This window comes from Coenobita brevimanus, chromosome 92 (genome assembly GCF_032717465.1).
Source record: "Coenobita brevimanus isolate Jiangsu-jjx chromosome 92, ASM3271746v2, whole genome shotgun sequence".
NCBI lineage: Eukaryota > Metazoa > Arthropoda > Malacostraca > Decapoda > Coenobitidae > Coenobita > Coenobita brevimanus.
The window spans coordinates 5,793,591-5,819,074 of NC_137045.1; positions in this window are offsets into that span (position 1 = coordinate 5,793,591).

The following is a 25,484-nucleotide window of genomic DNA, read 5'->3' on the forward strand; positions in this document are numbered from 1 at the left end:
TGTGGGTAATGAAGATCAGACGCGTGACCACCTGTGGCAGAGGACTGACAACTGTAAGTGGGACTTTGGCATGTGTACATCTTTAACATTCTGTTTACTTGCAAACCCCCAGACACTTGCGACTTTATACATACTTGTCGCTAATGATTGTGAGCCGCAGACACCTGTAACCCACGACCCTACACCTGTTATTAAGGAGTCAAAATCTTTCCTTTGACGTCTTTAACTCACAACCACACACCTGTAACACGACCACACACCGATCTCACTAAATATGGTGATACTCAAGTGATACTCAAATGCATGTAACTGAGAGCACACCTGTTGCAGATTAAGGTGAGCCGCTTGAACACCTGTCGTGGCGGAGGATTGGACAAACCTATAACTGAGAGGAGGGGCAGGTGTGAGATGAGCAGGTGTGGTGGGGACTCAAGCGGCGAACCGTAATGACTATTGATTTTCGTGGGTCCTGCCTCCTACCTGTTGATGGTGGCGGTGTGGTGGTAGGAAGGGAGTGATTGTGGCGGTGGTGGTGGTGATGGTGATTGTGATAAGGTTGGTTCGATGGTTTGGTGTGGTGGTAGTGCTTGTGGTGGTAACGGTGGGTGGTTTACTGTGATAATGTGGTTGTAGGAAAGCTTACTGATAGTGGTGGTGGTTGGTGGTGGTAGTACTGGTGGTATGAGTGAGTGGTTAGGTGTTGTGGTAGTGGTCGGTGTTACTGGCTGGAATGGTTAGTGTGCTTCTGGTGGTACTAGCTAGGGTGAGCAGGTGTGGGGATATTGAGGGTGTGGCTGGTTAGTGTGAGGGTAGTGATCGTGGTGGTGACGATAGGGAGATTTGGCAAGTGTTGTGGTAGCGGTAGTGATGATGGCTAAGTGAGGTGATGTTGACTTAGTGAGTGGTGATGGAGATGGTTGTTGTGTCTAGATGGGCCAGCTAGTATTGGAGGTGGGGATGGAGACTGCTGAAGTTGGGTGGAGGATGATGATGATGGGGTTTATGATGGGAGAATGTGAGTTAGTGTTGTAGTGGGTGTGGAAAGTGGGTGAGGTGGTAGGTGTTGGTGATTGTTGTTAATGGTTATAGTATGGAGAAGTGTGGATGAGGATGGTGATGATGATGGGGGTTAGGAGTATGTGAGTTAATGTGGTAGTGGGTGTGGGAAGTGGGTGAGGTAATATGATGGTGGTGTTAGGTGTTTGTAATGACAGTAGTATTGTTAATGGTTATAGGAAAGGAAGGAAATAGTATGTTAGTTGCTGTTAGAAGTAGATTGGTTAATTTTATGGTCGTGTGGCGTTAAGTGACTTGGTTAAGTGTGGTGATCGGGGTTGTGTTGGTAGGGTTGGTGGTGTTGGTATTGTTGATGATCGTATTAGTGTTAGATAAACATATTTGTGGATTAGATAGTCCGAGGCAGTAATGATGATGAAGCGCGAGCCAGTGAGGTGATGAAGAATGAGTTAGAAGAGAAAGGAGGAGGTATTGGAGGATTGATTAACATTACGTGCTATGATAATGGAAAGTGAGTGATGGTGTGCGTGGAGGGCGAGTTGTTGTAGTGACAGTTATAAAAGACAAGATGATGATGATGATGATGATGATGATGAGGAGGAGGAGGAGGAGGAGGAGGAGGAGGAAGAGGAGGAGGAGGAGAAGGACGAGGACGAGGAGAAAATAAAGGAAAGCGGAAGAAGAGGAAAGGAGAAGAAAATAGATGAAGAAGGAGGAGGAGGAAGATAATGAAGAGGAAGAGGTGACGAAGGATAAACTAAACTAGATAATAGAAATAGGAGTTGCAGTGGTGATAGTAACTGGTGAGGTTTGTGGTACGCGATTTCCAGTCAGCCTAATGGTGGTGAATTACTTAGTGGTAGTGGAGGTGGGGTCAGGTGGAAGAAAAGTAGGGAGAGTTTGGGTACGCTAGTGAGCATGCTGTTTTAAAGGAGAAATAGTTGTCAGACATAGGCTAAAGTACTGTTGTGTTCTTGGGCCTGGAAGTAGAGACTGGAGTTTGTTTATGTCTTCGTTATTTGCATTTATCGTGTTCCCCGGTTATTCTTCCTTGTTAGAGTCGGAGCGTTGCCTTTTGTCTTTAATTGCACGTATACAATATAGTAGTCATTCCTTTGTTCGTGCAGATTTTCGATGCGCAAGAAAGAACAACAGACTGAGAACCTTCCAGACACAGTTATTGATCTTTTTAAGTTTATCGCTGTCTTTCCTGGTATTATCCCCACCTTTGATGTTTCTTTCATTACCACTTATGTTCTGCCGTGTATTCTTTGTGGGCCTTGCCATTATTCTGGAATGCACTAAAATACGTTAATTCCCAGTGCATTGATATTTTCCTTGTTCTGTCCTCGCTGTTGATGTTTCTTTCATATCTGCTTCTTAGTTTTATCATCTTCTTTGTTGTAGTCATCATTGTTCTGGAATCCACAAAAGTACTCCGAGCTTGAGGTGGGTTCCTGTGACGTTGGTATCGATAACCCCTTTATACCCCCTCCCCCTCTCAGGCCCCCCGTCGGCATGCATAAAGCAGGCGACACGTGGGCTTGACAGGTGACGAGCGAAGTTCAACACCTGTCCTTCTGCATTATTCACTCGGGTCTGAGACTTTCACGCACCTGCCACCTTTCCACGCACCCCACCTTGCTTCACCTACCTGTCACTCTCCCACATATACCCACTCTTCTTTGCATAGCTGTTACCCTGCCTCACCCACTTATCAAGCCCCCACTCATCCCATCCTTCCTCATGCCCCACCCTGTCTCGCACCCTACCTTGCCTCGTACCCTACCCCGCCTCACACCCTACCCTCCCGCACACCCAACCCTTCCTCACACCTCACCTTTCCTCCATCCCACTCTGCCACCCTCCCAAACACCACACCCAACCTCCCAAACACCACACCCAACCTCCCATACACCACACCCTACCTCACACCCCACCCTGCCTTACCCGCTTGTCATTCCCCTACATACACACACCCCACTCTGCATCGCATCCCACCACCCTGCATCGCATCCCCCCGCCCATCCTGCCTCACCCACCTGCCACCCTTCCATACACCCTCTCCTGCCATACTAATCTGCTCCCTTCCTACACGCCCCACCCTGTACAAACAAAGGCTCTTGAAGGGTTGGGGGAGCTTTTAAAACGCTGTATAGAAGCAGATGGCTCGATACAGGGACCCTTGGAAACTGCAGCGATTGTTTATGGGTATATTGTTCCATTCCTAATTAGCTGGCTTTGTCCTGGCAGAGGTTTGGTGAGGTTTGGATATAATATTTGCCCTTTTTTGTTGTTGTTGGAGCCCTTAGCTTATTGGAAATGTGAACCCGGCAGGCTTAGTTACCCCGTCTTACCCAGTCCACCATCCTCCTTCCGGGAGAGAGGGAAGAAGTAGTTCAGGAACGTTTTTTGCTGTTCTTGAGTAACTCCGGTCTGTCTGGCCGAGCAGAACCATCATCCTTAGGCAAACAGTCGCCTCGCCTTTTTGGATATATGAGAGCACAGGGCAAGGTTGGTGAAGTTCAGATCATGTAAGAGTAGAACACTACGATCCTGGCAGCATCTTTAATCACAGAAACACCTCCAGCCACCTGTAGGATTCGAGCCACAGCGCGTACATTTAGGGCCTCCTCCGATCTTACAGTTGTACCACGAAATGAACACTAAAAATTCTCTTAAGATGGATCTAATAAATGTCTTCCACGATTCTCTTGTCACCCCTCGAGAAATACTCCTCCATGCCTCACTTGTTAGCACCACAGAAGTGACCCCCTACGCCACCTGTCACAACCTCACATACTGTATAACATTCCACCCCAGAAATAACTCTCTTCACAAAATAACCTTCACTTCAGAAATAACCTCATCTCAGAAATAATCTCTATTCAGGAAATAACACACCATCCCAGAATTAGCCTATAACTCCAGAAATAATTCATTTCCCAAAATTATTTTAGTCTAAGAAATAATCTCAACTCCCAAAATAACTTCTTAGCCCCAAAATTATTCCCAGCGCAGATATAACCTCCAACCTCAGAAGTAACCCTCACCCCAGAGATAACCCCCATCCAAGAAATAACCCTCCACCCAAGAAATACACCCCCCCCCCCAAGAAATAATCCTCATCCCAGAAATAGCAACTCACTTCAGAAATAACCTAACCCTCACCTCGAAAATAACCTTCAGCCCCCTCACCTGTCATTGCCCCAGAAACACCCCGTTACCTCACCTGTCGTTGTTCAGAAATACTCCCTAGCCCAGAAATAACCTCCAGCCTTCACCTGTCAGCCACAGAAATACTCCCTCACCTGCCATCACCCGACATCAGTTTCCACGCCACTTCACAGACATCTGGGTCCTTCTATGCTCCCCCATTTGTCGCACACTTGTCTCTCATCTCATCCCCCTTCTTCCTGCTTCACCGAAACTCTCCCTTCTTGTCACCCACCCTTCTCCCCTTCTCGAACGACAGATCCGCTTAGTACCCACCTCTTCCCCCAGCTTCAGTGACGCCTCCGTCTGTCTCCCACTTGTTGCTTATTTGTCTTTTAGCTCCACAGCAGCATCAAAGACAGTCCCTCATTTGTCAACCACCTGTAACGCACCTTTCCACGTCTTCCAGCCACACACAAACAATCGCCCCCCTACTTCCCTCACATGTTACCCATCTTCCCACCTATCCCCACACCGACAGTCACCTCTCCCTCTTCCCCAAACACACACCCACCTGACATCCACCTCTCCCTTTGTCTCATTAACACAACCCCGCCACTCACTCACTTCCCACCCTGCTCTACCGACATCCCTAAACAGCACACGCCTCCCTACGTGACGCCCGCCATCCCTCAACCACAGTCATCCAACCTGTCACCTATTTAGTTTCCTCCCTCCTGCTCCAGCCACGCCTTCTCGCTGTCTTCCACCTCTTCCCTCCTTTCCCCACTAGTCATCTCTATCACGCTTCCTGCTTCAACCACACCCCTCTCGTCTCATCCACTCTCTTATCCATCCCCTACCCCCATATATTACTAATTAATCACATACTCAGCACCCCCATATAAGATATTCAGTAACTTTTTGCACACTTTCTCACCTGCTTCCCACCTGTAATAAGCATTCCTGGCGCCACACGTAATAAAGTAAGTAAAAATATAATATAAAGTGGATTTTTTCCGTACACTCGCTCTCCCCCACGCCTTTAACAGCTACTTCTCACGCCAGTTCGTATATAAAGTACGAGTATGTGATGAAAAATATTACTTACAGTGGATTTCGTTTTCTAATTGGCTTCGTGTATGTTGTTTCGTTTGTTATGAGTTAGTATTGACATTGTCGTCATGAGTTAATTATAGCATGTAATGATGGGCAACGTGCTGTTGTGTGGTTGTGTGTGATGTCAGGAGTGATGGGTGTGTGAGTTAAGGCAGCGTTAAATTTAAGTGTGTGTGTGTGTGTGTGTGTGTGTGTGTGTGTGTGTGTGTGTGTGTGTGTGTGTGTGTCACTGCCACCAGGTGATATGTCAACTTTAACAAGGACGTCTCGTAGGAAGTAAGCTCGTCATGGTACACACTGACACGTTCGTTATATGTTCTTGTGCGGCAAAATTGTGCAGCAGGTTTAATTAGTAATTTACGGTAGATATGTGGCGAGTTACATACATGTAATTGTTGGGGCGCGTCCACATGTGTGCTGGAACAAGTATTGGCTACATGTAAACAACACAATAACGAACAAGCTGCTGCCATACTCAGAACAGCAGCGTCCAGCTCATGTTGACCTCATGATGAAGTTTCATTTGTCTCGTATGGACACACTTAACACATCACCCGTGCTGCCAGTAAGTTCGAACCTACGCTGAAATATGCATACATACACCTGCCCAAATACTGCTGCATAAATGTATCCAAACATGTTGCCAGCTGTGTGGTCAACAAGTGTTTGAGAACACGTGTAGACGCGCCCTTACTGGCAAGTCTACTGTACAGTATCCAGAAGAGGGGGCGTGCTAGGAAGTGTTATTAGTGACATCTCTCGTGTGTGTGTGTGTGTGTGTGTGTGTGTGTGTGTGTGTGTGTGTGTGTGTGTGCGTGCGCGCAGAAAGGTGGGGGGGGTCTCGAAATTGCTGGCCAGACGAGATTTACATAGAGTTACATAGGTACACAGACCACACAGACCTTACGGTCCCTACGAGGTGGTCCGGCCTTAATCCTAATATAGTGCATAGGAGCAGGAGAAAAGGATAGCACAGCAGAAGGCTCTCTCCCCCACCCTCCAGATCCTCCGGCATTAGCCGTACAGGAAGCAAGAGAGAAAGTAATACCTTGCAGGAATGAAAAACCTAAAGGAATTTTATAGGATCGGCAGAAAGTAGAATAATATGGAAAAGGAGAGAGAGAGAGAGAGAGAGATGAGGTCAAATAGAACAATGGGGGACTCCTCATTAATATTGAAGTTACTATTGCCTGCAGCTGGTGGCCGAGGAATATGGCCCATTTCCTTCCCTTCCGTATCTTCCCTCTTCCCTCCTTCCCTTCCCTGTGTTCTCTCCTTCCATCTTCTATCTTCTCACCCTCCCTACATGCCCTTCTTTCCTGTCTTCGCTACTTTCATTCCATTTACCTTCTTTTTCCTCTCCTTCTGTCCCCTCCCCCTTTCCCTCCCCCATTTCCATTCAGTACCATTGACTGGTTGTCAGTGTATAACTATTGAGTTGTGAAGGACACACATTCTCTCTCTCTCTCTCTCTCTCTCTCTCTCTCTCTCTCTCTCTCTCTCTCACCTTGTCGCCCACCAATCCAGTATATTTACGTGGAGTGGCAAATAGTTGTGGTGGGGATTTGAGAGGCACTGTGTGGTTCCTAGTGGGATGGAATGGCACTGCCCGTCCATTAGGCTTTCTGTGGGATTGTAGGGGACCGTGTGGCACTCGTGGCGGGGAGGAGGAATGGAGAGAGAGAGAGAGAGAGAGAGAGAGATTGGAGGATGATGAAGTATAGAGAAGTGAATGAGATGAATGCAAAGGTTCTGTGTGGATAGACGAGTGAGATTTAAGAGAGAGAGAGAGAGATGGGGGGAGGGCTGGAAAAGAGTGTGGGAGAGGGAGGGAGGGAGGCAGGCAGAGAGAGGTAACACAATGGGAAAGATTTATTGGTAAGGGAGAGGGAAAGGAGGGCAGGTAATGGGAAAAGTAGGAAGGAGAAGGGAGAAATGAAGGGAGTGGAGGAGGGAAACAAAGTGATTAGGAAGAACAGGAGAGAGAAAGAACTTAAGGCAGTGGAGAAGGTAGGGAAGAGGGAAGAGACAGGGGAAGAGAAAGGAGGATAAGTGGGTGAGGGGAAGAGAGGGGGAGGGAGGCAAGAGGGAATGCAGGAAGGTGAAAGGAAGGAAGGAAATTAGGTAATGGTGAAGGTAGGATGTATAGAGGAGGAAGATAGGGAAGGAGGAGAGCAGTGCAGAGTAGGGGGAGAAGAGGGAGAGAGAGGAAAGGAGGCAGAAAAGGTGAAAAGTAGTGAGCAGGAAGAAGGAAGGAAGAAAGGAAAGAATTCAGATAATGGGAAAGGTAGAGAGTAGGGAAGAGAGGAAAAAGGGAAAGTGGTAATAGGGAGGGAAGAAGAGGGAGATGGTGAGATGAAGGAAGGAAGGATGGGAGGGAAGGAGGTCAGGAAGGAGGGAGGGAGGGATTGAGGGAAGAAAGCAGGTGCCGAGGAAGGGGGGGGGAGGGAGGACAAAGGGGCTTCCTCACCAACTGCCACAATATCGATCCTGGCTCACTGACGGCAACCTGTAGCTCCTTCTCTCCCTCCCTCCATCCCTCCCTCCCCCCTTCTCCCTGCTTTTCCCTTCTCCATTCTCCTCATTCTCTTTCTCTCCTTCACTTTCCTTTTCCTCATCCTCTCCCGCCCACTTTTTATCTCCCTGCCCCTCCTATTTCCTTTTCTTTTCCCGATCCTTTCCCCTTTTTCTTTCCCTATCCCTTTTCCTTACCCTTTGCATTTCATTCTCCTTCTCCTCCTCTTACTTCACTTTTCTCTTCCTCCCTCCCTCCCTTCTCCCTCCCTCCCTCACAGTTTTCCTTCTTTCTCTCTGCTCCATTCCCCTTGACTTTCTCTCCCTCCTTAATCTCTCCCTGTCACCCCGTTTCCATTTGGCTCCCTTATTTGCCCCTTCTGTTTTCTTTTATATTTCTCCTTCCCTTTCCATTTTTCCCGCCTTTCCGCTCCCTCTTCTGTCTCCCGTCTCCCTCCGTCTCCCTTCTTCGTCGTTCCATCTTCCGCCGTATCCCTTCCTCCTCCTTTATTAAAAATCTCCATCTTCTCCCTCCCATATCCCCCCCCCCCCCCATCCGTCTCTCCATCTGACCTTCCTCCTTTTCTCTCCTGCTTCCTTGGTCCTCCTCCTCCTCCTCCTCCTCCTCAATTTTCAACTTTTTCTCCTCGCCCCTCTCTCCCTTCCTCTTCCTAATCTTACTACCTCTTTCTCTCTTCTCTCCTTCCTCCCCCCCCCCCCACAGTCTCTCTCTCGACCTCTCTCTCTCTTTCCCCTCCATTGCTTCTTCACCCCTGATGACACCTGTAGCTCCTCCCCCCCTACTCCTCCTCCCCTCTTCCCGCTCCTCCTCCCCTCTTCCCGCTCCTCCTCCCCTCTTCTCGCTCCTCCTCCCCTCTTCTCGCTCTTCCTCCGCTCTTCTCGCACCTCCTCCCCTCTTCTCGCACCTCCTCCTCTCTTCCCTCTTTTCCCTCCCTCGCCCTCGCCCTTCTCCTTCTCCTCTCTTCTTCTCCGCCCTCTTCCCTCCTTTGTCCTCTCCTCTTTCCTTCATTCATTTTCCCTCTTCCCTCTTCTTTCTTTCATTTTCCTTCTTCTCACTTTTCCCTATTTCCTCTCTTCAGTCCTCCCTCTTCCTGCCCTATTTATTCACCCTCGTCCTTCTCTCTTCTCTCCATTTCCTCCCTCCCTCCCCCTCTTCTTCCCTATTTCCTCTTCCTCCTCCCCTTCCCACCCAGCCATTTAACCTAACCCCTTCTTCCCATCCTCTCATCGCTCTCCCTCTTCCTTCCTCTCTTTCATTTCCCTCCCCGCTCCTCATCCTCATCGTCATCATCATCATCATCATCATCATCATCATCATCATCATCATCATTTATTTCTGTTCCTTTCTTCCTTTTTCTTTTCATCCTTCATTGTTTGTTTTCTGTTTCTTATTTTAACATGTTTTCTTCTTTTCGCCTCTTCTCTCCTCGTCTGTTTCTTTCTATCCTTTCTCCTTTCTCTTTTCTCCTCCTCTACAGTCCTCCCTCCTGTCTCCTTTTCTTTCTTGTTTCTTTTCTCGCCTCTTTTATTACATTCCTCTTTCTCTTTCATATTATCTACGATCTCCATTCTTTCCTTCTTCCTCTACCCTCCTTGTTTATTTCCTGCCGTCTCTTTCCCATCTTCCTCCCTCGCTTCCTTCCTTCCTTCCATCCTTCCTTCTTTCCTTCCTTCTCTGCATCAAGACCCATACTTTTTGACTTCCTGTTCATCCTTCCTCCTGCCTGCCTTCCCCCCTCCCCCTCTCTTGTCCTCTATCTCCCATTTTTTCTTCGTCCGACTTCCGTGTCTTCCGCTTTCCCTATCCGCTTCTCATTTTCACTTCCCCTTCTCATTTTCATTCCCTCTCTTCCTCAGTTTCTTCACTCCTAACTCTCTTCATACATTCCATTAGCTCTTCGTGCCTGATCAGTAATTTCCTCTTGTTTTTCCTTCCTCTCTTGAGTTCCTCATACCCAAACCTGACTTGCCCATTGCCTAGCTTCGCCTCTTCTTATTTTTCATCTTCATTTTCCTCTTCACTTTCCTCATTTTCCTGATTCTGCTGTTCATGTTCATACCTCGTTCTCACCTGTCAGATCCTCACTTTCACTTCTCTCATCACTTTTTCACACCTTCATTTCCCTTCACCCTCACTTCACACCTTAACATGTGTATTCTTCTTCATCACATCCTCACCTGCCCTCACCCTTACCTTGCCTCACCTTCACTGCCCTCACTCTTACCTTTCCTCACCTTCACTGCCCTCACCCTTACCTTGCCTCACCTTCACTACCCTCACTCTTACATTTCCTCACTTTCACTGTCCTAACCTTCACTCATATCTTGATGTCAGTCTAACCTTGTCATCACCATTACCCCTTCGCCCAAATCTCATTACTAACACACACACACACACACACACACACACACACACACACACACACACACACACACACACACACACACACACACACACACACACACACACACACACACACACACACACACACACACACACACACACACACACACACACACACACACACACACACACACACACACACACACACACACACACACACACACACACACACACACACACACACACACACACACACACACACACACACACACACACACACACACACACACACACACACACACACACACACACACACACACACACACACACACACACACACACACACACACACACACACACACACACACACACACACACACACACACACACACACACACACACACACACACACACACACACACACACACACACACACACACACACACACACACATTCGGCCATGTATACGTTTCGGCTCGCTCTTTTATGAACCTGATCCTCCTGTCTCTTCAGATTTTTTTTTTTCCCCTTTGAAAAATTTTTGAGCCACCACAGCGCTAGATTTCTTTATAATTTTATTAGATCTGTCGCCAGATTTTATTCCTATTTTGGAGCCTGCAGTGTGTGTGTGTGTGTGTGTGTGTGTGTGTGTGTGTGTGTTCCTTTTTTCACACGCTGTTATTCGTCTACAGCTTCCATTTGTGTGCCATCCCTTCCCATTTTCTCAACGAATAAGGTCCTAATGTTTTTTTTCTTTTTTACTGTTTCATTTCTATTTTTTTATTTCTTGTACATTTTCCTATAGCCCAACCAGTCTTCATTTTATTGTTTTTCAGTCTTCGTCTTTCTTCATTATTCCGCAAGTCTCCAGTCTTCCTTGTACTTCCTTAATATCTTCTTTTTCCGTCATCTCTCTTACGTCACTGTCCTTTTCCCTTATATATATATTTTTAATGCCGCATCATCATTATTTTGGCTCTTGCTGACAATTATCTTTTATTTTCTTTTTTCATTCTCCTTTTTAATTTTTCATCATTAGCTTGACTTTATTTTTTTTCCTTCTCTTTAACCCTCCTTTGCGTCTCCACTTATTTCTCACTTCCTCTTCCTTGTGTTTTTCGCTTTCTTCCCCTGTCTTTTTTTTCTCTCTCTCTCTGTTTTGCTTTTTCGTCTATCTCTTGACTTTGGCTTTATTTCTCTGATTCTTTTGCCTTCCTTCTCTAATTCAATACTTTTGCCTCCCTATTTTTCTCCGCATCTTTCTCACTTCCTCTTCCCTGTCTTCTCACTTCCCTGTTGTGTTTTTCCATTCTTTTTGCGCCATCTGTGACGTAACCATCTTCTTACTTTTGCCTTTTTCATATTTAGTTATCCTCTTTTTCTTATTATTATCATCCCATTTCTTCTTCCTCGTTATTATTCTTTCATTCTTTAAACTTCGTGGTTTTTCTCTCATCCCTGAATGTCCTCCTTTTTCTCCGAGTTTTTTTTTGTTCGAGTTTCCCTGTTTTCTCTATTTTTCCGTCCTTTTATTTACCTTACCTATAGATTTCCCTTCTTGTAGTTACCCTTTCTTTAAACTTGCCTTTCGTGTGTGTGTGTGTGTGTGTGTGTGTGTGTGTGTGTGTGTGTGTGTGTGTGTGTGTGTGTGTGTATTACCCTTCTCTCCCAGTTTTTTTTATTTCCTTAAGCCTTTTCCTTTTGTATCTTTTTCCATAATTTGCCCCATTTCCCTTAGATTTTCCCTTTTTCCTTCTACTGTAACACCGGTTTTCCCATGAGTTTGTACCCATTCTTCCACCCAGTGTGTCCCCTTGTTCTCCCTCAGGTTTTTCCTCTCTCCCCCCCTTCAGCGGCGTCCAGGGGAAAGGGGAACACAAGTCACTCCATTTGAATTTATATTGCTACTGCCCCCGTCCCTCCCGCCTCCTACCGCCCCGAACTCCCTTCCCTGTCTTACCTCCCCCCTTTACCTCTCACTTCCCTTACGTCATCCCACTCCCCTTACGTCATCCCACTCCCCCTTCTCCCTCCAGCCCCAGCTTACCCTTCCCATCCCCCTCACCTAATTTATCGAATGGGGACCACTCTGTTTTGCATTTGCGCTGGCTGTGTTGTCCTCTGCTTGCAAATACTGATGCCTACATGCGCTCGCGTGCACGGATGTACACACACACACACACACACACACACGCTGGTGCAGTGGTAACGTTCCCGCTTACCAACTGGTGGACGGGAGTTCGCGCCTCGCTCAGGTTGCGAAAAGTTTCACTGACGAAGTGGGTGATTACTGTCCCCCTAGAGCAAGGGGACGGGTGTGTGCGTGTGTAAAGGTCACAGCCTTGCCTTTAGATCGGACTATATGAGCTCTCAGCTCCCTTCCGGGAGGGTAAAAGCTGACAATCACGACCATCAAGTGATCCTGACCGACCCGGTGAATTACACACACACACACACACACACACACACACACACACACACACACACACACAACTGAGTCGTTGTATAAAAGTAAATGTGACCCAAATGAGCGATGGAATTTGGTAAAATTTTTGTCAGTTTTTTGAGTAAGATATGTGGGAGATTTGTGACTGAAAAATGTAAGACAAGTGTTGGAGTGTTTTAGGTGATGATCTGGGTAACTTTCAGCCTCGTCCTTTCCCCCCGAAAACCGTGTGTATGAGACGGTTTAGTATATTCCATTTCTGCCTACGTAAGTTCATGGCGAGGTGTTGTTAGTGTCTCCGGATACTTCAATATTTCACATTCTTGCAAGAGTGTTAGGTTGGGGTCACTTTATCCCTGCCTGTCCACATCCAGAACCGACACAAGATCCAGGATTTGTAAATTGACTGTTGAGTGTCGTAGTCTGAGGGGATGTTGTGTGTTTTCCTTGTCAGTTACTCTTGCATGTGTTTAGTATTGCCCCTTAGGCTACTTGCAGGATCTCTCCTAAGTTTGTCAGATCAAGTCCCGACCCTTGTTCCTTCTCCTCGACAGTAAAACATCTCATTTGTCTTAAGTAACCTACTCGAGTGCTCAGAGCGTTACAGTGTTTATCTCTTAGTAAATCAAGAATGACACCGACAGTCATTTGTCTGAACCCAGTTTAAACAAAACAGATTAACAACTGATAACCCCAATAACTCTATTTGCAGAGCGTGAAGTAAATAGGACAAATTATCGTTGATAACCCTGCGACCTTCGCTCGTTGTGGTCGGGTGTAGACTGACTTGACAAGAGAATTAATGCTCCTGGCAACCGGTCTGACCTGTAGGCTTTGTGGTCACACACTCTCCGGTTTAAGCACGAAGAATGTGCACATTTGAGTCTACCAACCAGTCTTGTTGCGGGCTGCGTTTTGTCTCGGGGGAAGTGGGAATATGATATGACAGGTTGTTAAGATAAAACATAAAGGGGCATTCAGAATGCAACACCCCCGCCAACCAATTAGTCTAAGGACCGACCATTTGACTTAGCCCTGTGGCCTTGATTTTAGACCATTTGCTTTTAAATCATATGACTTCATTTTTGCCCCACCCTTAACCCATCCACCGTCTTTGGTTCAAACCAGTTCATATCTTTTAGAGTTGACATTACCCAGTGACCTTGACCCTTGACTTTTCCTTGTGACCTTGGCCTTTGATTGTTCGCATAATGGAATCTCTTTACCTCTGTTTGAACCTAGGTCCTCTTCCCGTACGATACCTGAAAAATCGGGCCAAAAAATAGTATCCTTAATATAAACAGAAATTCACGACTCATATTGGCATAATTCTTCATTCTGAGCAGTTAATGTTGCTGTGAAATCAAAACACAAACACTGGCAAAGTTCTGTAGCTAACATTCCCTCCTCCTTCCCTGTTTTTCCATCTTTCTTTTTCCCCATTTTCCCTTTCCCCTTCCTTCCCTTACCCTTCTTCCTAAAACTCCCTGTTATTCTCAGTCTTCCTTTCCTTGCCTTTCATTCCAACGTTCTGTCTACCCTGCCTTCTCCCTCCTTCCCATCCTGTCTCTTTTCTTCAATGGCCTTCCTTCCCTCCTTCCCTCTTTCTGTACCTTCCCTCTTTTCGTACCTTCCATATCCTTTCCTTCATTACTGTATTTTCTCCTCCCGTCACACTTCTTCTCAATTCCTTCATTCATCCTTCTTTTCCCATAGTACATTTCCTCTTCTTCCCTCTCATACGTTATTCATCCCTTTTTCCTCCCTCTTCTCCCCCTTGCCCTTGCTCTTCATGTCCTCCCCCCTTCCTATCCTTCCCCTTCCATTCCCTCTCTTCCCCCCCTCCCTCCTTCCCTCCCCCTGCCAATCCCCCCGGAGAGGGATGAAGACGGAGAGAGCCCTTGGGAAATCCTGTGAGGGAAGAGGGGAAGAGAAACGACGGAGGATAATAGAGGATGAGAAGGAAGAGAAAATGGAAGAGGTTGGATAAATAGATAAAACAACATGTAAGTCAAGACGGAGAGAGAGAGAGAGAGAGAGAGAGAGAGAGATTCATGTAGCAGTTTAATTTACAAAGAATGAAATGTTTAACCCCCTCTCTCTCTCTCTCTCTCTCTCTCCCTCCCCCAGAACTTTATCTTCACTCTCAGAAATATTTAATTCACACAACTCCAGTCTGTAAGTCTAAAAATAAAACTTTAAACAGAAGAATTATTAACAGTGGACATGAAAGGCAGTAAGAGAATGTCCTGATGGTAATATTATTAATGAAATTGGTCTTAGTATCTCCTCAGCCATTTGTCCATCCATTATTGAATTAATTTCTCTCTCTCTCTCTCTCTCTCTCTCTCTCTCTCTCTCTCTCTCTCTCTCTCTCTCTCTCCCATGTATTAATTTATATATCAAGTTTAAAATACTCTTAAAAGGAAATCAGCTAAATCAGACGTATTTCAAAAAACTGACTCCCAGGTTGGCAAGAATATACCTGAGCTTATATTCTTAATGAAACTTATTTTTTTACTCTTATTTTGATCTTATTAATTTTACTGAAAGTTTTAATCACCCTTCTTTCTTTCCTACAGGTAAGTGTGAAACAGCCCAAAGAGAATAGATGTGCTTTCGCCAGGTAAGACTGAGGTTGATTAGCAAGCCGACCGTCGCCCAGGTAAGGCACAGGTAAATTTGCACATATCCTGTGACTGAAGGAAGGGTAAATTTGCACGTCGTCAGCAGGTAAGGCAGGTGTCAGACAGGTGGAGTCAGATGAGAGAGAGGGGGGGGGGGATGTTTGTGAATTTTTATAGCTTTTGTTAGCCATTCTGGTAAGGTGTTTATATTTTAATTAAGATTTCCAAATTCACTGAGTCAAGAGTAATTACCTGTATATTCAGTATCATTAAAATTATATTTTTCTGTATCGTGTGCGTAGAGCAATTACCAGCATTTTTCCTCAAATTTCATTCGTTCACTCATTCGTTTATCTAGTTTATTTTTTATCTTGTAAAATGTTATCTTCTGTTTTGTATCGTGAAAGTCCAGAGAGCGAGATTTCATTGGCAGTCATTACTGTTCTTGTATATTCAAGTACCATGTTCTTTGAGTCACGTAGGGTTTAAATGATTTTCCTGACATTATCATCTATTTCATTCTTTATTTATGTAGCGTATTTTAGTGTGTAATATGTCAAGAGATTACGTGCTGAGGCCTTTACTCGATTTTTTTACGAATATACTGCATATATTTTTTGTCACTGGTGTGCCTTTTTTTTGTCTAATGTGATTTCGTGCATATTTCTTCATTTATTTTTCCATTTATTTTTGCGTTGTTAAGTGATGTGTACCGCGTATATGTGAACACTGTTACCTGTCATCACCAACACCTGTCCTATTCACACCTATACGGGGAAAACATTTTATCATCACTACTGACACCTTCATTATCTCACCCGTAAAGCATCCGTCATGACCCTCAATATTGCTGTCACCCTCTTCATCAGCATTTTTTTTCCTGGCATTTTTATTTTCGAGGATTGAATATTATGTGATGGACTGGATCATTTCGATGGTCATACTCTGTGATAGTTTTTATATAGCGCTGTCTTTCTTGATGGATATTCTAACTCCATCTCATATGTCGGAATCAGAGTTGTAATGATGATGATGATGATGATTCTGCTGCCCCACTTCTCGCATCCTTTTTTCTCAACCATTCTCCGTCCCCTTCTTCATCGCCTGTCCCCTCCCTGGCTTCCTCTCCTTGTCCATCTTTTTTCCTTATTCTATTTACTGCCCCATTTACCTCATCTCTTTCTTGTTACCTCGCTCCCTTCCAATCATCTCTAGCCTCCACCTTTCTCTCCCCCCTACCGCCCCATCTCTCTCTCTCTCTCTCTCTCTCTCTCTCTCTCTCTCTCTCTCTCTCCACTTTCATTCTCCCCCATATCTTTTCTTGCCACCCCCTCCTCCACACACAACCCCATCAATCTTCCTCCTCCGTCCCACCATCATTCCTCCTTCATCTCCCTGCCTGTCCCTCTCTCGTCTTGTCCTTCTTCAACCTCCCTCTTCACCATCCCAAATGTTATCTCCATCCCATTCCATTATACCCCCACTGGTCATTGTCTCTCTTCTTCATTCCCTTCCCTTTATTCGTTTGTTCTCTCCTTCCTTTCTCGCTCCTTCTCAACCTTCTTCCATCCCTAACCCCATTTTCTCTCTCAGCCTCCCTTTCCCCTTTCCCCCAGCCTCATTCCCCTATCCCTGTCCCTGGTCTCACTCCCAGTCATCATATTTCTTCATTCTGCAGCGTATATCCTCCCCTCAAATAGATTCTCCTCTAGCTTTCTTTCCATTCTTACATTCCTTTTTCCCTTGCTCGCTTCTCTGACTGTCTCCCTCCTTCCCATCCTCTCCTTATCCTCCTATCCATCAGTCCCCATTCCCCCCTTCCCATTATCGCCTCCCTGCCATCCTATTCCTCTTCATTGATCAGTGTCTCCTCTCTTACCTAGTTTATGCCTTAATGTTACCATTTCATTCGTCCTCCATGCCTCTCTCTCGCCAACTTCTTTCTCTCCTCCTCCCTCTCTTTCGTGTCTTCGCCCCCTCCCCATCCCTCCCTTTTCGCACCCTATTTTCTTCGTGCTGTCACCCCTCCCCCCTTGCTTTGCTCCCATCCATCTCAGTATGCGTCTCTACTTTGTGTGGTGAGGTGAGGATCTGTCCGTTCTCCCCTTTGGGGCTAAGATGCGAATGAGTTTGAATGGATGAGTAAATGGGGAGTATGTCGCCCTGTCTCGGCTACCTCCCTTTCCTTGGGGGAGGCAGCCTAGATATATAGATAGATAGATAGACTTTGTCGTGTCGTCGCCACTGTCAGCAGGTTTTCCCTCCCCCCTCATTTTATCTTTTCTTTCCTTCCTATCTCCTTTCTTTTCTCTCATTTCCCTCCCCTTCCCCATCGTCCCCATCCACATTATCAGCTCCTCCCCATTCCATTTTCCCCCTCGCTGCCCAGTGCCTTGCCCTCTAATAGGATCATACTGATTTTCCGGTACTGTGCGATGGACCCTTGTTTTCCAGCCTCTGATGGGCAGTTCAGGGCGAGGTTAGGTAGCCAGGAGATGAGAGAGAGAGAGAGAGGTTATATAATGTGAATTCCCACCTCTCCGCCCTCTTACCACCCTCACCAGTCTCCCTCAGTCTTCACTTCTTGTCATCATCGCCCCCTCCTTCTCGTCCACTTGTCACTCTCATCACCTACTTCCTGTTTAATGCCTACATCTTACCCCCCCCCCCTCGCCCACCTTTGAGCATACTTCTTCATCCATTCCCCTCCTCATACCCCACCCCCACTACCCATTTTTCACCCATCTCCCACCCACTTTCTTCTTCCATCCCGCCCACCCATCTCCCATCCTTCCCACCCTCCTTCTCCACCCTCAGTCCCATCTCCCACCTTCTCCACCCATCTCCACTCTCTTCCCACCCTCTTCGCTCACCCCCACCTCCTATACCCACGTCTTGCTATCGTCCTCTGTAACCTGAAGCGATGAGAGGTGCTAGTCTTGTACAATTACGATACCTTAATTAGACCAGTTATTTCACCCGCTCTCTGTCTCTGTCTGTCTGTCTGTCTGTCTGTCTGTCTGTCTCTGTCTCTGTCTCTCTCTCTCTCTCTCTCTCTCTCTCTCTCTCTCTCTCTCAATTCTGCTCTCCTTCTGCCCATGACCCCCTCCTCCTCCTCATCCACTCCATCTTTCTCAGACCCCCTCCATCTTCTTTTCCTGCCCTTGCCTTTTCTTCCTCTTCCCGCTCACCCTCTTTCTTCTCCTTCTGTCTCCTCCCTCCGTTCTCTCCCCAAATCCTTTTTCTCTCCCCTCTCTCTTCCTTCCATTAGCCCTAATTCTCTCCCCCGTGCCTTGTGTTTCAGGTTGTTGACCATAAAATGATTTCCTGGATTTTTTTTTTCTTTCCTGCGTTGTGGCTTGACTTGAGCTGGTGTTTTTCTTCAGCTCTACCCAGTCAGCCCGAAGACATTTTCTTTGTTTTTGGGTAACAACATATTATCGTATTAAACTCTTCTTTTTTAACGCTATTTCTTTTTGGCTCTGAGCTTAGGATAGACGTTTTCTGCATATTTTACAAACTCGCCACTACCAGGTGTCTCTCCGAATTTTTGTCTTGTACCCAGTCACACAATTTTTGCGAATATAAAACATTACCATTTGTCTTTGTATCGTTAACTGTTATGCAGCTTGAGTCAGAAATGTGTAACGATGGAAACGCTGTTGTTACCGGTCAGTGGCTCTTACTGTTTGTTACAACTGACGTGATCATTGTGGCTAGAACGCGGATTGCATGAGAGTAAATTGAGGTAACAGTCTGAACAGAACGTGAGTCCCCCCTACCGGCGCTTCTCTCTCTCTCTCTCTCTCTCTCTCTCTCTCTCTCTCTCTCTCTCACACACACACACACACACACACACACACACACACACACACACACACACACACACACACACACACACACACACACACACACACAATAAACCCAGACTAATATATTTTTAGTGTTTTGCTGCAGGGAATTTTAAACCCTGGTCTGAACTTACCTCCCGCCTCATGCAGTATTCCAGGGTAGTTCACGCTTATTTTACCTCCTGAGAGAGAGAGAGAGAGAGAGAGAGAGAGAGAGAGAGAGAGAGAGAGAGAGAGAGCGCATTTAGATTTTTTGTCTACAGTGAAAGACCAAACTGTGGTAATTAAAACTATGTTAATTAAGAGCAAACTGTGTATATTAAGCTAAATCCAAATCACCTGCCGCATAGAAATTCTCAAAGTCTCATTAGGTTCACGCTTATGTATGTCCTGCCATTAGAGAGAGAGACAGACAGACAGACAGACAGAGAGAAAAAAAAAAATCATTGAGGGGCACAGAGGTCAGTAAAAGGGAAGAAAGAAAATCATTAGGACTAAAAACGAAAAGAAGTATGAATGGGATGAAAAGAGTAGAAATTTACGAGTGAAAAAAGTAAGAAATCAACAATTTAATGGGATGGACAGAAACAGGATAATGCCTGGAAGATAATCAGCCTGTTGAAAGATTAATAAGTCATGGAAACTAGAAGAAAAAATTGGAAAAAAAAAAGAATAATAATACTACAGAGATGAAAGGCATAAAAAGGAAAAAGGGGAAGGGAATCGACCTTATGGAAGAGAAGTAAAAACCTGTGGAATGAAAATCAGGAAAATGGCATCTCGGGAAAGTAAATAAGACAAACCGATGGGATGGAAAGGATAATCGACCTTGGGGAAGAAAATGAGAAATCGATGGAATGGAAAAAGAATCTACCGACAGCCCGAATGTCTTAATTAAAGTTGGCAGTAGAATGGAAAACTGCTGAACAAACTTTTGGAGATCAGGAACAAAATTGCCTTTACGTAAGACATGTAAAAATCGATGAAGAGGAAGACAAAAGGGGAAATTGACCTTATATAAGTAAAATTATAACCGATGGGAAAAAGAAGGTATAAAAATCAGTGGCAGAATAATAGACGCAAATCGAACTATGGGACCAAAAGAAAAAAAAAATCCATATCGATGACAAGAAAAAAAGATCGACCATATTGTGGAGAAATTAAAGCAGGAAAAAGAGAGAGAGAGAGAGAGAGAAAGAGAGAGAGAGAGAGTGAAAAAGGGGGCCAACCGACAGAGCCACGACCCGAACGGCGTAATTAAAGGTGAACACTGGGCCAGGAATGCAATATTGTTCCGGCCCCAATGACCGACTGGGGGCCACTTCTCCAGCCCCACAAAGCGTTCAACCTGATGAGACCTTGGGATTTCCTGTGAGGCACGCTGGGTTGAGTTGGAGCTTAATTTTATATGGATCTAGTTTGGTCTTTTCCCCATCTCTCTCTCTCTCTCTCTCTCTCTCTCTCTCTCTCTCTCTCACACACACACACACACACACACACACACACACACACACACACACACACACACACACACACACACACACACACACACACACACACACACACGATAGCACCTCTCACTCATCGCTTTTCCTTCATCATGAATTGTGACATCTCCATCTCACCTCCACTCTACTCTCTCTCTCTCTCTCTCTCTCTCTCTCTCTCTCTCTCTCTCTCTCTCTCTCTCTCTGTTTCACATTTTCACAGATGTATTTATCTGTACCTTTCTTTCTGTATTGCCATCCTTTCTTTCTTCCATCCATCTGTTTGTTTATTTTTTATATATCCCTTCCTCCTTTCTTTCCTTTCTTCTTTCCTTACATCCTTGTTTCCCCTCTTCCTTTCTTCCATCAGTCCTTCCTTCCGTTCTTTCTTTCCTGCATTGTTCCTTCCTTCCTTCCTTCCTTCCTCTCCTCCTTCCTTCCTTCCTTCTCCAAATGGTTATCACGATGGAGGTATATGGAGTCGAAAGGTGGGATGTCAGAAATGCCGACTTTACATCCCTACTCAGGAAAGTTAAGTGAATGCTGAAAGGCCCAGTGAGTGATCAGCTAAGTGGTTGGGTGAATGGAGGGGGCTTGGGTGAATGTCGGAGCTGCGAAGTGGATGAAGTATTGGAATATGTGTAGGTGTTGGAAAATGGTGGCAGTTTTTTTTTTTTTTTCTGGGTAAAGATATTGAGGTATATACTGTGTGTGTATCTATCTATCTATCTATCTATCTATCTGTCTATATATATAGGGAGAGAGAGAGAGAGAGAGAGAATTCGGATGTGGCTCGTTTCAAGTAGGAGTTTGGATGCCATGGGTATGGCTCAGACCGAATCGACGTGGAGTGGATTGGTAAAGCGTTAGCGTAATGGATGGAATTTTGCTGGTGGTGTTGAGGAGGAACGAAGATGGAGGAACGGTGAGGATAGGGGCGGTGGAGATGTAGAGGCGAGGGTAGGAGTGGTGGAGATGGAGGGGTGAAAGTAGTGGTGGTGCAGATAGTGAGGGTAGGGGTGGTATAAGAGGGACGAAGATAAGCAGAAGCGAGGTGACGGTAGGATGGAAAGAGGTGGAGAAGGAATGTGGGTAAGGCGGAGTGGATGTCGAGGTGGGTGTGCGAGCTGGAGGGTTGGGTGGGTGTGCGGGTTGGATGATAAGGTGGGTGTGCGAGGTGGAGGGTAGGGTGGGTGTGCAGGGTTCAGTTAGTGTGCGGTTGGGTTGGCAGTGGCACGGGCTGGAAGCCAGTGCCTCTCTCATCACGGCACTCGTCCTCGCTCGCGCCCGCCTCCACGGGAACTCTACCATCCTCGCACCTTAGAAGCCAACGTAATTCTTGTCACCTTCGGACACTTTTATTCCACGCCCTGATCTCCTCGCACGTCTCTAACCAGGAAGCCATTTTAAGTCTCGTTAATCATCGAACAACGAAAAGGCTTGATAATATTGTTTTTGCTACCGCCGGACGATCGTATTCAGCCTAGCGTTGGGGTGACCTCTTGCCGGATCTATTATTCTCACTAAATACTAACTACAATCACCGTTTAACATGCCGTCAAACGTCACGTATCGACATCTCTTTGTCGGGCAGGAATTTCCCTTAGCTGAATAAAATCTCCTGGTGGTAGTCAGATCTATTAAAGAGTCATGCGCCTGTCGTTAAGCGTCACCTAAAAAGCCTATGTTAATCTGCCTCAAACATCTAGAGAAGCTAACGTTAAGCACCACATAGAAAGATCAACGTATTTGTCGTTAGGCTTCGCTGGGAAATTTAACGTTGCTCTGTCGTTTAGCCTGCAGAAGACTAACACACGTCTGTTGTTGTGTCACCTGATAAGTCAACGGTTTTGTTTCATTAAGCACCTGGAAAAGCTTTATATCGTTAAATGTCACCTAGAGAATTTTACTGATCCCTCCATATGTATACGTAAGGGGAAAAAATATCAGTGCCCAATCATTGAACCCATTAAGTACGAGGAGGACTATATTTTATTCGTGCTGTATCCAGACGATTTATTTTTCTCACGAGAGATATATTGGAAGGGTTGGGTACGGCCTTCTAATACACCTTCGCTGCGTATTAAGTTCGTCGGGTGGCAGAAAGAAAAAAAATAAAGATGTCCTCGGGCTGTAGGGATTAACGCCGCACAGAGAGGCATTATATTCGGTTTGTTTTCATCTGATGGAATTGTGTAGGAAGTTGAATAATTGGTCGTGGCTGCATGGAATTTGATGAGTCTTAGTTTTGGAGTTGAAATGAGTCTTCTTGGTTGCTATTGTGAATTGTGAATGTAGCTTTTAATCCTATCAGTAATAGATGCCCTTTTAGACGAGTAAAATCATCTCGCGTGGGACGTCATTTTACTGGTAGGATAAAACAAGACACGAAGAAATTAAATCCATGTATTGCAGAAAATGCGAAATGCTGAATTAACAAAAGAAAGTTAGCTAGAAAATACCGAGACTGAAAAAATAGAAAAAATAAACGAAAGAATAGAGAAAGTATAGAAAGATATTAAAAGAGGAAACAAAATGAAAAACATGAAAGAATATAAGAAAACGAAAATTAGAGAACATAGGCAAAAAATAAGAATAGGAGGCGAAAATGAATGTCTTGCCCGACGCTTGATGAGTGATTTGAGTTGATTGTGTTAGCTGAAGCAGTTACTCTGTTCATGTGGTAATAATTAGTAAAAAAAATGCTTTTGAAGAAGTAAAGTGAATTGTGGTTATATTGTGCTTAAGTGACTCGTATAAATATTCAGTACTTAGAATAACTGAAGTGTGGATGTTTATTCATACGTGACTTAGACATGTGACATCATTACGTAAGAGTACGATTGATGGCTAAGTTGTTACTACCATGTACTTATAAAACCCCGAAATGGTAGATCCATTTATCTGAGACATTACTTTTCATTTCAGAATGAAAATTGGCACTTCAGTTAATAATTGCTGATTAATCCATTAGAGGAGAGGTATTTGCTGTATCTATAATATTCTGTTTCTAACAAAGCAAATCGGTCCGCCGTTTTCCTGAATAATGTAAAAATCTTGTTGGTAATTTCAACAATCTATTAATGTGAAACCATTACCTTCAAATGTTGGCTTTCTCTTGTATTTAATAAATCCAGACGAGATGATTTAAATGTTTATTTATTTTATTATTCATTTTTACTTCATTGTTCCAGAAAATCGTAAGTATTTATGAGTGATATTTTCTTGCCATTTCTTCGTTCCAAATAAGACGTATGAAAAGACTATTGTTACTTTAACGGTTTTTCGTATTTTTTCCGCCTTACCTCCAGAAAGGGAGTAGTTTTTTAATAATTTTCCTTTCATTGCTCCGTATATACCGGTATATATATAAACACACACACACACACACACACACACACACACACACACACACACACACACACACAAGCTTTCGAGGTGCATTTGTTACTTCCGGATGACTTTAAACTTCAGAGTGTGCAAAAAAAAGGCATTGTGTAATTCCGATGGACTTCGTTTAAATAATTATTTCCCCCAGAGTTCCAGGAACTGTGTGACTTTTTCTTTTTCCTCGCTTTTTTATCCCTCTCACCCCAGGCTCTGTACCTGCACTACCTGACCCAGCTCACCTCACCTCTAATTAACACAACCCCAGGAATTACCTCTCCCACTCCTCTGCCTCACCTGCCTTGTCCTGGCTTGTTCTGTTTAAGTAATGTCCATTGGGGGGTCGTGTTGGCTTCTCGCTTTCTCATCCTTTCTCTCGTGCTTTTTCTCAGTGAATTTTTATGTATCATTTCTATTTATTTTTGTATTTCCTTATGTCCTGTTTAGTCTTTCTCCTTTCCCTAACTTTCTCCCATTTCCTTGCGCGTACAGATTATTTTTAATTTATTATTATTATTATTATTATTATTATTGTTGATATTATTACTGTTTTCCTTTCGCCTGTGCCATGACCTGCCTTCATAAAGTGTGATGGGAGATAATGTTGGTCTCTCCCTTTTTTTTTTTTTTTTTTTTTTCTCACTCCTACTACTAAGTTTTATTTTCCCCTCTCTCCCGTTGTGTCTCCTGCCATGTTATATAATGTATGATGACGTTGTGTTGTGTTCTCTCTCTCTCTCTCTCCTGTTGATATTCTCCCTCGGATATCTTGCTCTCTTTTAGTCACTTTCTTCCTTACAGTTTGTCACCACTGCGGACTTTTTTTTTTCCCAATGTCCTGCGTTAGTAATATATATGTCAGGTCGGCTTGGGCTCTCTCACTTTCTCTCTTTCTTTCTTTCCTTCCATCACAGTTCCTCACTCCCGCAGAGCTCTCGCCTGTCATGTCCTGACTTGGGTAATGTATGATGGGACAAGATGCTGGATTCTCTCTCTCTCTCTCTCTCTCTCTCTCTCTCTCTCTCTCTCAGTGGTCTTTCGCCTGTCCTGTCCCGACTTTACCTGTGCTATGAGAGCTAATGTTCGGCTTGCTTACTTTCTCAATTTCTTTTTTTCCTTTGCAGCCTCCCACTGTTTCTGACATTTTTTGCGTTTGCCCTGCTTTCTTACTTCTTTCTTTCTTTCTTTCTTTTCTTTTTTCTTTCTTTTTTTCATTCTCTTGCCTTCTCGTGTTGTATCTAATAATTCTTTCTCCCTCTTCATCTAATAATTCATTTTCCTTTTTTTTTTTTTTTTTTCCTCCCTTCTCACTCCATCTGGTAATGCTTTTGCCCCCCCTCTCTCTCTCTCTCTCTCTCTCTCTCTCTCTCAGATTATTCCATTCACTGTCTAAACCTTTCACCCTTTCTTTTTTCTTAATCCTTTTTCTCAATTTTGTCGTTTTTTCCGATCTGATATTTGCACGAAAGAAAAATGAGAAAAAAAGGAAACGCTTCGCAATTTAGACTTTCGCTC